Below are 13,353 nucleotides of genomic sequence, written 5' to 3'. Positions count from 1 at the left end.
GGGAACTCTCTGAGTGGTCTGGGAACTCTCTGAGTGGTCTGGAACTCTCTGAGTGGTCTGAGAGCTCGATGAGTGGTCTGAGAACTCTCTGAGTGGTCTGGGAGCTCTCTGAGTGGTCTGGAACTCTCTGAGTGGTCTGGGAGCTCTCTGAGTGGTCTGGAACTCTCTGAGTGGTCTGGAGCTCTCTGAGTGGTCTGGAACTCTCTGAGTGGTCTGGGAACTCTCTGAGTGGTCTGGGAACTCTCTGAGTGGTCTGGGAACTCTCTGAGTGCGGGCACGTGTCTAGTGGTTAAGCGCGTTGGGCCAGTAACCGAAAGGTCGCTGGTTCGAATTCCAGTGAAAGATCTGTTGATGTGCCGTTGAGCAAGGCACTTAACCCTGATTGCTCCTGTAAGTCACTCTGGATAAGAGCGTCAGCTAAATGACTAAAATGTCAAATGTAAATGTGTCTCTTCAGCGCAGCCTCCATGTGGAGCCAAGTAGAGGCTATATGTCTCTTCAGCACAGCCTCCCTGTGGAGCCAAGTGGAGGCTATGTGTCTCTTCAGTACAGCCTCCCTGTAGAGCAAAGTGGAGTCTATATGTCTCTTTAGCACAGCCTCCCTGTGGAGCCAAGTGGAGGCTATGTGTCTCTTCAGCACAGCCTCCCTGTGGAGGCTATGTGCTAGTAGATGAGGTTGATGGGAACATGTAAGATGAGGGCCATGAGAACAGCTCTCAATAGCAGTGAAACTGAGGAATTCACCTACACAGGGAACCAGGAGAGGCACATTCCTGACAAATGCACTCAAACTGCCAAAGAGTGGCTGGTCTGAGAAGAAATTACTTGCTCTCTTTCTGAGGCCCTATGTGTGCTATCCTGTAGCTGGGGCAAATAAAAGCAAAGTGTAACACTATCCATTGGAGATTATGACAGCAGCATATACTGTAGGCTACATCATTTTACCCTGACCATACACTCAGCCATTCTCTCTCAGAACTGATCAATATTGCGATCTAAAGCCAACGTTGACTCTCCCGAGTGACGCAGCCGTCTAATGCACTATATCACATTGCTTGAGGCGTCACTACAGACCCAAGTTCGATGCCAGGCTGTGTCCGTGTCCCATCTCGCTGTAGCGACTCCTTGTGGGGGGCCGGGAGCCTGCAAGCTGACCCGGTCGCCAGCTGGACGGTGTTTCCTCCGACACATTGGTGCAGCAGGTTTCCGGGTTAAGCGAGCAGTGTGTCAAGAAGTAGTGCGGCTTGGCAGGGTCGTGTTTCAGAGGACACTTGGCTCCCAACCTTCGCCTCTCCCGAGTCCGTAGGGAAGTTGCAGAGATGGGACAAGACTGTAACTACCAATTGGATATCACAAAATTGGGGAGAAAAGGGGATAAAATTTGCAAAAATGTACAAAAAACTGTTTTTGCTTTGTCAATATAGGGTATTTTGTGTAGATTGATAAGGAAACAAAACAATTGAATCGATTTTAGAATAAGACTGTAACGTAACAAAATGTGGAAAAAGTCAAGGGATCTGAATACTTTCCGAACGAACTGTACACGCCATTTAGCAGACACTTTTATCCAACACGAATTACAGTCCTGCATGCATAAACTTTACGTATGGGTGGTCCAGGAATCAAACCCACAACCCTAGCATTACTAGCACCATGCTCTACCAACTGAGCTACAAAATACCAAATGTTTAATGTTAAAAACTTATCGATCAACTTATAGTTATCGTGATAATTCCGTCAATTTATCGCGATATGGATTTTTTTCCATATCGCCGCGCTCTAACTTGAACTCATGTTTATCCACTTTAGAGACCAAATCAGAGCATGGATCAAGACAGCAGTCCTCACTCTCCATTTGTGGAGAGGAGACCAACTCATCCGGCACTGCCATGGTCTCAGCGCCCTGTGGTTAAATTTACTGAATAGTATTGTATCCAATGTCTGGGTCCTCAATACCCAGGAACCAGAGTGAGATATACTTCAGGCCTAAGAGCCTATGGCTTCTAATGTGAACCCCATAACACCGTCTGGGAGCATGAGTAACATACGGCTGACTTTACTAGAGGCAGTAATAGCAGTGACCTCACGGTCCCTGGAGTCGTCTTAGGAACACACAAGTCCCGCTCCCTTCATGTGCAATGAGAGGAGCCCTCATTAAGTCAACACTGGTATTAAAATGTGTATAGTTAAATCCTGGGTAAAGAGCCCTTTCTCTAATCCCATTAAGTCCTCCAAGCACAACCCTTAGCTTAATTGTTGGAGAAATTGGGTCTGGGACCGAGAGCTCAGCTCACCCAGACAGAACAAATTCTGTCAAATTGTGTGCATCTTGAACACATTTACAAAATACACATTAGGCTAATTCTGCTTTTAATAAACCCACTTGGCAGATTGATGGAAATCTCAAATAAAGAGACTAGTGTACAAATAAAAAAGTGGAGAATTTAATAAAAACTGCAAAAAACATTTTCAAAACAATTTTTGGGCAAATAACCCAGCAGTCTGTCCAAAACCACTGGCATTTTCAACACATGACCACCAAAAATAGAAGTGAGAGGTGGATGATGCAGTCACATACTGACTCACTCCTATGACTCACACCACATAACAACCTTTGACAAGGCTTGATATTAAACATCCCCTCCATTTAGAAAGCTGCATATTTGTCAAGCCCACATCATTTCACACATCAAGAGGGATGTGTAACTTGTGTTGATGTGTGACGAATTACCATCTAGCCTAAATAAGATAGATGCCCTTCGCAACACTAGACAAAAAAAACACTGAACAGAACAGATTCAACTTATTCTTTTGATCAGAATGAAGGTCGGTTCTAAAGTCAATCCAGAGAATTAAACAAAAGACGATTATGTCTTCTTTTAGATTACGCTAATGTCCTCCTATCTATGAGACCATCGAGAGAACTGAATGATCACACTACCCTTATGAGCTACTGACCACACAACATTCTGATGTAAATGAGCTGAACCCGTTAACATGGAGCTGGCCAACAGGCAGCACCCAGTGAAGGAAGGAACAAAGTCGAATACTGTGAAAAAGCCCTGTACAAGAAATACTGTAGAGGTAAACTGAACAAAGAAGGATTTCAGATGAAGGCCATTGTGTTAGGATGATGAAAACAAAGCAGGCAGGACCTTGCATTTAACCTTGAGATGGTTGTCTGGGTGTTGCTGTTGGTAATCAGTGAGCACCATGAATAGAGAGCAGGGATAGAGTAAAGAAGCATTAGGTCATTTGAAGATGTATTGAAAGCTGCTTGCTTTGCATTCACAACAGACAACCCCTCCCCCAAGTCCATACTAGGCCCTACTGCAAACGATTAGCTAAATGAATATTGGGGGGGTTTGACTGAGCTGGTTATGGTTGATGGGATCATGGAGGGGGTTGGAACTGAGCTGCACAAACAACCCACAGGACAAACCTGCAGAAGCCTACAACAGCAGCCTCCAAATATCGAAGATACCACTATCTTTATTCATTAGATATGGGTAACATATCCTATCAGTGAAAAAAAACTATTATTTTCTCTATCAGTCAGTTTCAGTGTGACTGTAAAAGCAACGCAATTCTATATCTACAAAGTAATTAAAACCGGTGGATCACAAATGTGAGGGCGAGGTGTCTATCACAGCGGCCACACACAAGCACTCCCGGCATGGGCTCGATAAGAGCCCTGGACGTAAAATAAGGCATGCGATGAAATGACCGAAAGGGTAATGAACAAGCTAATGAGGGGAATCAAGACTGCTGCAGGGCCAATAAATCAAAGCAACTGTGTCTGCAATGATACAGGAGCAATCTGTAACAATGGCAGGGAGCAGGGAGCAGGAGGGGCGTGAGGTGGAGCAGGAGGGGCGTGAGGTGGAGCAGGAGCGGCGTGAGGTGGAGCAGGAGGGGCGTGAGGTGGAGCAGGAGGGGCGTGAGGTGGAGCAGGCGGGGCGTGAGGTGGAGCAGGAGGGGCGTGAGGTGGAGCAGGAGGGGCGTGAGGTGGAGCAGGAGGGGCGTGAGGTGGAGCAGGAGGGGCGTGAGGTGGAGCAGGAGGGGCGTGAGGTGGAGCAGGAGGGGCGTGAGGTGGAGCAGGAGGGGCGTGAGGTGGAGCAGGAGGGGCGTGAGGTGGAGCAGGAGGGGCGTGAGGTGGAGCAGGAGGGGCGTGAGGTGGAGGAGAAGGGGCATCAGCATAATGCATGTCAATGTCACGGCCATGCTGGTGGTTGTTGGCTTCTAATATAGCGCACAATCCAAGCCTTGTTTTCTGTATGAAATGATGTCAAATGAAGACTTCAGGGCATTTCCTCTACCAAATGAAAGTGCATAAAGCAACATTTATAAAGCTGGCTCTGTCCTACTGACTAAATAAAATAGAGACTTCTCCAAATGAGATTTGTTGACTCCTCGCAGTTTCAACCTTGAAGGATTTTACACGTGACGGATTAAATTACCAAACTGAAGCTGAATTAAAAGAGGACATAGCATGCGGGCTCAACAAAATATCAATAATCAGAGATCTTCTAACTCAACGTCATACTATACAAACAATGAAAATTAGTCCGCTATACATTTACAATATTCAGGGAATGTTCAAAGGAAAAATATGAGATATGGGAATAAAGATGAGAAAAACAAATACAGTGATATGTGGGGAGGAAATACAGTAATAACACCACAAAGGTTAATTGTAGGCGAGAACCAGGAGGAGAAATCCATGGGGAGGCTTGACACACAATAACCTGAAACTGCATGGCTAGGACATTATCCCCACAAAAATCCATTGAAATGTGGGAACTTCATCCTTCAATAATTCAGTCCGCTACAATGTGATAAGAAATCGATGCTAAGATTCTCATGAGTTTTGCTACAGTATCGAAACGCTCAATATGGCTTTGCACTCATCAGCATTTCACTCTAGATTCCCTGTTGTGGGCATGCGAACTAAGGCAATGTAAGGTTAATTAACGCTTCAATGTATGGAGGGCTATCACAGTTTTCAATTACGAGACCGTTTATAAATGCAGTTCGGAAATAAAATTATAATTCAACTAAAGCAAAGTCATCATTTTCCGTCTGGGGTTAAATCAGAGTTTGATAGGGAAGTGACAGCCTATAGCATATTCTCTGTTAAAAAGAAGCTATTTTTCCTACCATTATCTAAATAATTAAGTTCTGAGGACCTTAAGAACACTAATTACCTCTAATAATGGATTCTACTAAGTGTTTAAGGGTCTGGACAAAACAATGCCTCAGGGCAGATAAAAGCTTCCGTCCCTATTTGGGATGCCAACGTAAGTAGGTAGTGCATTGAAACAATACAAACAGACCTTAACATTTATATTAGGTTATTACCTACTAATAACATCACCACAGGTGAGGTTGAGGATTAAAACTCAAGAGGTGTCACCGTGCTGCTCCTATGCTATGAACAGATCTCTATGCAAATGTGGTTGGAGGCTGAGTAGCTGTATGTGATGTCTGCAGACGCTCCAGCCAGAGATAGTATGCCCTGGGGATGGATTGCAGGGAAGAGCACAGCCCGGGTACGTGCCCAGTGGGGATTGCCTCTACTGCTGGTTGGCCTGGCATGTAGCGCTGAGCTGATACACTCAGGGTAATTCTATTAAATAAATGCAGGTTCTGGGTGATAAAGCCAGACGCCATGCCCAATCGCTCTCTGATCAAGATTAGGGAGAAGCAGTTCCAGTCTGACATTATGTCCTAGTAGTAACTGAACTGAAAATAATGACTGGCTACCGCTTTATGTAATATGGAAGGAAAATACACTTCACCAGCACCAGTGATAATATATGGATTTTTGATTGGGGGGGGGGGATTGGGGGGGAGGAAATAATATGCAACCAATCTAAATGACAATGGAGGTTATCATCGGGTTGTATTGTGTCTTGTACTGAAGTTTTGGACTGGGACACTACTCGCATAGAGAATTAGCATATTCTGAATTAAATATAAATCAAGCCGTTTCATCTCGGTTTCTTTGGATTAAAAAGGGTTAAAGACTGTGCACACAAAAACAACACACCTCCTAGGGGAATAGGGTTTTCTGGTGTGAAACCTCGAGCCAGAAGCCCACAGCAAGTCATTTTAATGGAGAAGCCTCGAGATTCTTAATACTTACTCTTAATGCTCCCTCCAAAAGCAGGCGGCCAGCTTGTATTTATGATACAATTCACATAAATGAGGCCGTTTGGCCCTTAATCCTTGCCTAATTAAGTGAGCGCCCAATCTGCTGAGGTAGACTACATAGGGCCATGGCGTAATACCTGTCGAATTACGGGAACAGCAGGACCAGTCTTCTCTCTGTCAGCCGATCAGCAATATATTAACATTCCTCTCAGTTATTCAGGGAGCAAAGACAGAGACGGCAGAGAGATTTGGTTTCGTTTCCACACCAACATCGGTCTTGTTTATTTCTGTGGTTGGGGCCCTTCCTTCCCCAATTCTACTTGACTTCTACATATCCACAGATATTTCAGTGCTTCGTGTGTATATTTACGGTGCCTTCGGAAAGTATTCACACCCCTTGACCTTTTCCACATTTTGTTACGTTACAGCCTTATTTTAAAATGTATTAAATAAAATAAATTCCTCAGCAATCTACACACAATATCCAATAATGACAAAACAAAAAAGGTTTTTAGACAGTTTTGCAAATGTATTTGAAAATTAAAAAATTACCTTTTTTACATAAGTATTCAGACCCTTTGCTATGAGACTCGAAAATGAAGTTCAGGTTCATCCTGTTTCCATTGATCATCCTTGAGATGTTTCTACAATTTGATTGGAGTAAACCTGAAATTCACTTGATTGGACATGATTTGGAAAGGTACACACACAGTTGACCATGCATGTCAGAGCAAAAACCAAGCCATGAGGTCGAAGGAATTGTCCGTAAAGCTCAGAGACAGGATTGTGTCGAGGCACTGATCTGGGGAAGGGTACCAAAAAACTTTTGCAGCATTGAAGGTCCCCAAGAACATAGTGGCCTCCATCATTCTTAAATGGAAGAAGTTTGGAACCACCAAGACTCTTACCTGAGCTGGCCGCCTGGCCAAACTGAGCAATTGGGGGAGAAGGGCCTTGGTCAGGGAGGTGACCAAGAACCCGATGGTCACTGTGACAGAGCTCTAGGGTTCCTCTGTGGAGATGGGAGAACCTTCCAGAAGGACAACCATCTCTGCAGCACTCCACCAATCAGGCCTTTATGGTAGAGTGGCCAGACGGAAGCCACTCCTCAGTAAAAGGTGCATGACAGCCCGCTTGGAGTTTGCCAAAAGGCACCTAAAGACTCTCAGACAATGAGAAACAAGATTCTCTGGTCTGATGAAACCAACATTTAACTCTTTGGCCTGAATGCCAAGCGTCACGTCTGGAGGAAACCTGCACCATCCCTACGGTGAAGCATGGTGGTGGTGGCAGCATCATGATGTGGGGATGTTTTCAGCAGCAGGGACTGGGAGACTAGTCAGGATCGAGGCAAAGATGAATGGAGCAAAGTACAAAGAGATCCTTGATGAAAACCTGCCCCAGAGCGCTCAGGACCTCAGACTGGGGTGAAAGTTCACTGCCAAAGGAGCTTCAACAAAGTACTGAGTAAAGGGTCTGAATACTTATGTAAATTTGATATATAAAAAAATGTAATTATATGTTTTCAAACATTTCAATAAACCTATTTTTGCTTTGTTATTATGGGGTATTGTGTGTAGATTGATGCGGAAAATAAACAATTTAATCAATTTTAAAAAAAGGCTGTAACGTAACAAAATGTTGAAAAGTCAGGGGTCTGAAAACTTTCCCAATGCACTGTACATACATGAATATACACTTTGTGCAGCCCGCTTGCTTTTGACAAACAATCAAGCCATTCTGTCTGCGTTGTGGCCTTTCTGACACACAGAATGAGTGAGTGCTTCTCTCCATCCTCACCACAGCAGACACATCTGTCTGAGGCAACGGCTTCCTCCTAACACAATGAGAACCTGACAAGAAAACGGTAGGCATGGATGCTCTCCGCTCTCATGGTCGCAGCCTCCAGCAAATTAACATTCACATCATTACAAGATGAATAATGCATCACCATTACATCAAGGTTTTTAATTAATGCAACAATCAGAATTAATAATCTGCATTTGGTCGGGGGGGGGGGGGGGTGGAGCATCTTTTATTGATTTGCTAGTGCTGTTTTATTGAGTCTGTTGATATACTTTATAATCGCATCTCAAATAAACCATGCTGAGCGCTAACTAGGCTAGCCAGTCACAGACTTTAAATAGCCACACAGAGGCAAAGGAAGTCATTGTTATTCATCAGAGTTGTGTGACGGTGACCTACATATTAACAATTACAATTCAACCCTCTGTGATCATTCGCTAGTCAAAGCTAGCCCAAATCAGAGCCGCTGTGATGCCACTGTGAGGGCTTGTTGTTGTGCTGTGAGGACAATAGGAGCTTTGGATGCATAAACCTAAAACGCATAACCAAATTCAATACAACACAGCACTGATAAGTAGGTTGATACATTCATCTAAAATTGTGCAGTGCAATAATTAAATATCACATCTGACTTATTGACACATTGTATGTCCCCTGTAGTTATCTAGTACAGTAGTTGAGTTGAGCATGTCCTCGGGAAGGAGGTTCATCAACTCACCTCTGGCAGTCAGGCTCTGGGGTGCAGATTTCCAGGTACGGATATGGCGCCTTCTGCTGGAGCTAGTACACTACTGCAGAACAAGAGTCACAGGGAAAGCATGGTCAAATATATGAAGAAAATTGACCAATTCTTACAGAAACGTTAACCGCTAGAGTTCTGTATTCATCATAGACTGTCTGTAGTAAATATGGCTATGTACAGCATGGCTATTTTTTGTCAGGCACACTGAATGTACTGGTGAACTGCTTTCTTGGCAAATACACTACTGTTCAAACTAAACCAAAGGGATAGTAGTACGATCACGTGATACAATATTTTTACAACTTCCATTTACATCTATTACATTGTTTTGAGCCATATTGTTACAATCATCCCTCGCGGACGTTTTGATATCAAAACGTCTGACTTTTCGCAGGGATGTAGCCTACTGGGCTGGCTATGAGGCTATGAACGATGCAGTTGTATATTTGTGCATGCTGCAGGAGCTATCCAATCTTTACGTTTCTACGTTATTTTCTTGAACAACTTACCGAAGATTTGGCGTATCGCAAGACCTACCTACGCTTTAAATTTTACAATTGCTAATTGTAAAGGCTATTTACGAGAAGACAATAAAGGTGTCAGACAAATTATTCCAGCCACATGGTAATATGGTGACTATAATCGGCTGTGGGGGTGATGACGTCACTATGGTACCCCCCCATCTTTGGGACGCAGACCCTCCCTGTAACCATGGAGACCCCAATATGCTGCCATGGGAGGTGATAATGGAGTAAGGCCCTCAAGATTCATTGGTCTCTATTAAGCGTTATAGCAGCCACTGAGATATATAGGCCTACAGAGACATAGACCTAAAATGTAACAATTTTACCAAAAGTCCAATAAATTATAAGTAGGCTTAAGTTATCATGGTGTCTAACACAGCCTTTTTCCCATCATGGCTGATTATTCTCTGCAATCCACTACCAGTCCACCTCCAACATGTTAAACTCACCTATTGATAATAATGTAGCACAAAGAAAAACAAGCGAAAGTCCACTTGTCTGTCAACAAAAATATGTAGATTGTGTGTTTGCTGACATTCATTTGTTTTCATTCAGCATTCAATCAGGGAAATAGGTTGCTTGTAGGAAAACATGAACATTGGGGAAATGGGTTGTGCATGACAATTAAAATAATTATACCTTGTACAGTATTTCTCTCGGGGCATATGTTTGTTTAGAGGGATACAAAAAAATAGAAGGAATGAACAACAGGAAATGCCTTAGTCATTGTCTTTTCCTGTTTTTAAGGAGATGGGCAAAGGTAGTTTTCTCATTGGCTTTGGACAATGTCAGAGTATCATCATACGATTTGTTTAAGGACCCTGAAAATGTTGAGGATATAACATTTGGCATTTTTGGCATTTTTCCTACACACAGCATTATCTACACTGTGTCCTTCATTCTGTAAATGTCACAATGAAGAAATAGTTTGCTCAGATAGAGGAATTACCATCATCCTACTGGTTCATGGTTTTGCAAAACATCTGAGTTTGACTAGGAACTCCATCAACACAGTTTTCGACACTATCCAAATCTGACCCGTTTGGACTTGGGATCCAATTCAATATCTTCCATTCACCGTGGATCATTCTATTCTCTGAGTGGTCTGACAGAGCTTAATCTGGAAAATAACAAGATCTCTTCACTTCAGAGACAGACCTTTTCAGGAGTGACAAGTTTACTCTCTTTGGATTTACATGGCAACCAACTGTGTGATGTTAAACAGGGTACAGTTGATGGATTAATTCATCTAACAAGGCTGAGGATCAGTGGCAATGCCCTTACAGTCCTGCATCGAGGGCTCTTTGTTAGTTTAAGATCGCTGGAGACCTTATACCTTGAAAATAATCAAATCACGTCAATGTCGAGAAGTATATTTAAAGGACTTGGACATTTACATGAGCTGGATCTCTCTGGAAACAATTTGTCATGGTTTCCAGGCAGTGTTTTTAAACCTCTTTCATCGCTGTCAGATCTCCTGCTGAATGATAATTCCATCATGCAAATCAAACACACACACTTCAAATCCCTGGTGGAATTAAAGGCACTGTCTTTGAGCCATAACATGCTTTCTGAGATTGACCCAGGCGCTTTCAACAAGTTATCAAAACTGGAAGCCTTGAGGCTGAATGGAAATCATATCTTGAAGATCGGGAAGCATGTGTTCAGTCTCTGTACTCACATCAGGGAGATTGACCTCAATGACAATTTAATCTCCACGGTCGAGGATTCTGCTTTTGTGGGTTTAACACATCTAAGGGTTCTGAAACTGAACCGCACTTAAGTCCAAAGGCATTGGAAAGCCGCCTTCAGCTGTCATATTTCAGTCTGGATGACAACCCATGGGACTGCGACTGCAGAATACTTTGCCTAAAAAGATGGCTTGTGAAGAGCAGTAACAGACGTCTCAGTGTTTCTGTGAGATGCTCTCAACCTGAAACTCTGAGAGGGCAGTACCTGGGTGCCATAAGCAGAGCATTGATCCAGAGCAACAACAGCATGTGCAGTGATGCACTCCCCCATGTCAATTCCGGAGCAATCGCCTTTGCCAGCAACACATGGCTGTCAGAGCTAAACATTGAGGAAATACAGACACATAAGACTGCTACTCCTGTGGTGATCATCAAAAATGCAAACAAGCGTGATGTTTCAGAGTCACAGTAATACCCAAATCAAACAGCAGTTTGGAATATTGCCCCTTGGAAACAGAACAATCCAATCAATATCAGTGCAAACCACAACTCCGACCAAAGTGGCCCCTGTGGAAATTACAGTCAATGATGCTTGCACCTACAATCAGGTGATCATCAACATTTCAGCACGGATTGTCATCTTCAGCCCTGCTGTCATTGAATGGAGGTCGGCGAAATCTGACAGACAAAATGTGTACTTTAGGGTAATGTACGACCAGTTTGATCCAACAGCTAAGTTCAAGAGGTTCGTCAATGTCAAACAGGGCACAGTTTGTAACCTCGGTGACCTACAGCCCTCAGTGTCGCCCATGAGCAAGTCTGCCATGTAGCCTCGCGTGATCTCTTTCTTGGTATCATCACAGATGCTGAAGAGTTATCAGGGCTTGAGCCTCACACTATAATATTGTACGTTATTGCTACCAATACCCTGGTTATTATTGTTGTCCTAATTCTCTTTGGGATATACAGCCTTCACACTGAGGAAACACTGGAGCAGTACTCTGCTGATGTTCTCTCAGAACAGAAGTATCTCCTGTGCTATGTGTGCTGGGATACCAATGTCTTATCTTAACTCTGGCATTCAAACAGTTCCCACACTGGCACTTATCAGCTGAACGAGGATGATGCCATAGAGCTGCCACCTGCACACTAAACATATATCTATCTACACGTTACCGTACTCAGGTATATGTTTAGTGTGCAGGTGGCAGCTCTATGGCATTGACGAACCTCTTGAACTTAGCTGTTGGATCAAACTGGTCGTACATTACCCTAAAGTACACATTTTGTCTGTCAGCTTTCGCCGACCTTCATTCAATGACAGCAGGGCTGAAGATGACAATCCGTGCTGAAATGTTGATGATCACCTGATTGTAGGTGCATGCATCATTGACTGTAATTTCCACAGGGGACACTTTGGTCGGAGTTGTGGTTTGCACTGATATTGATTGGATTGTTCTGTATGTCAAGTTGATCTATCAAAGCATTGAATTATCTGTCATATTTGTCATTGAAACTCATCTTTCACTGAATGTTTGCTGAGTCTTGAGGGTGGTTGTTGTAGGTCTTTCTATACTCACTTACCCACACCAAAACTCATTGCACAATATCCACCAGGTGGCAGAAGACACCACAATAAACTTACACAGACTAGTCTCAGTCAGCAGTTAAAGCTGGTATCCTGTCCGTTTGTACAACAAAGAAGTTACTGCAAACAGCGAACACTGTTTTTCCCCACGGACATCATTGCACATGCGATAGAAGAGCGCAATATGTACTGCAACATTTCTTTACCATGCTGCGCGACGCTACTCAGCTCGGAAACAAAAACAAAAACAATGATGGTGGGGGGGGCCAGTGGCGTCGTTTCCCCTTACTGCGGATTCCATCTTTAAGTACAATAAAGAAACAAATCATTAAATGGTGAAATGGTCCAAACAAAGCATGTTTTGTGTCAGAAAGAAGCAACTAGCTAGTCTGCACAACTGGTTATACCCCACATGCTTTATACAGATACACCACATGTCCAAAAGTATATGAACACCTGCTGGTTGAACATCTCGAAAATCGAAAATCATGGGAATCGAAAATCATGGGCATTAATAGGGAGTTGGTCCCCCTTTACTGCTATAAAAACTTCCACTCTTCTGGGAAGACATTCCACTAGATGTTGGAACATTGCTGTGGGGTCTTGCTTCCATTCAGTCACAAGAGCACTAGTGAGGTCGGGCACTGATGTTGGGTGATTAGGCCTGGCACACAGTCTGCGTTCCAATTCATCCCAAAGATGTTCGATGGGGTTGAGGTCAGGGCTCTGTGCAGGCCAGTCAAGTTCTTCCACAGCGATCTCAACAAACCATTTCTGTACGGACCTCGCTTTGGGCACGGGGGCATTGTCATTCTGAAACAGGAAAGGGCCTTCCCCAAGCTGTTG

Source organism: Salvelinus fontinalis, chromosome 23, assembly GCF_029448725.1.
Source record: "Salvelinus fontinalis isolate EN_2023a chromosome 23, ASM2944872v1, whole genome shotgun sequence".
Classification (NCBI taxonomy): Eukaryota; Metazoa; Chordata; class Actinopteri; order Salmoniformes; family Salmonidae; genus Salvelinus; species Salvelinus fontinalis.
This window is presented reverse-complemented; position numbering follows the sequence as displayed.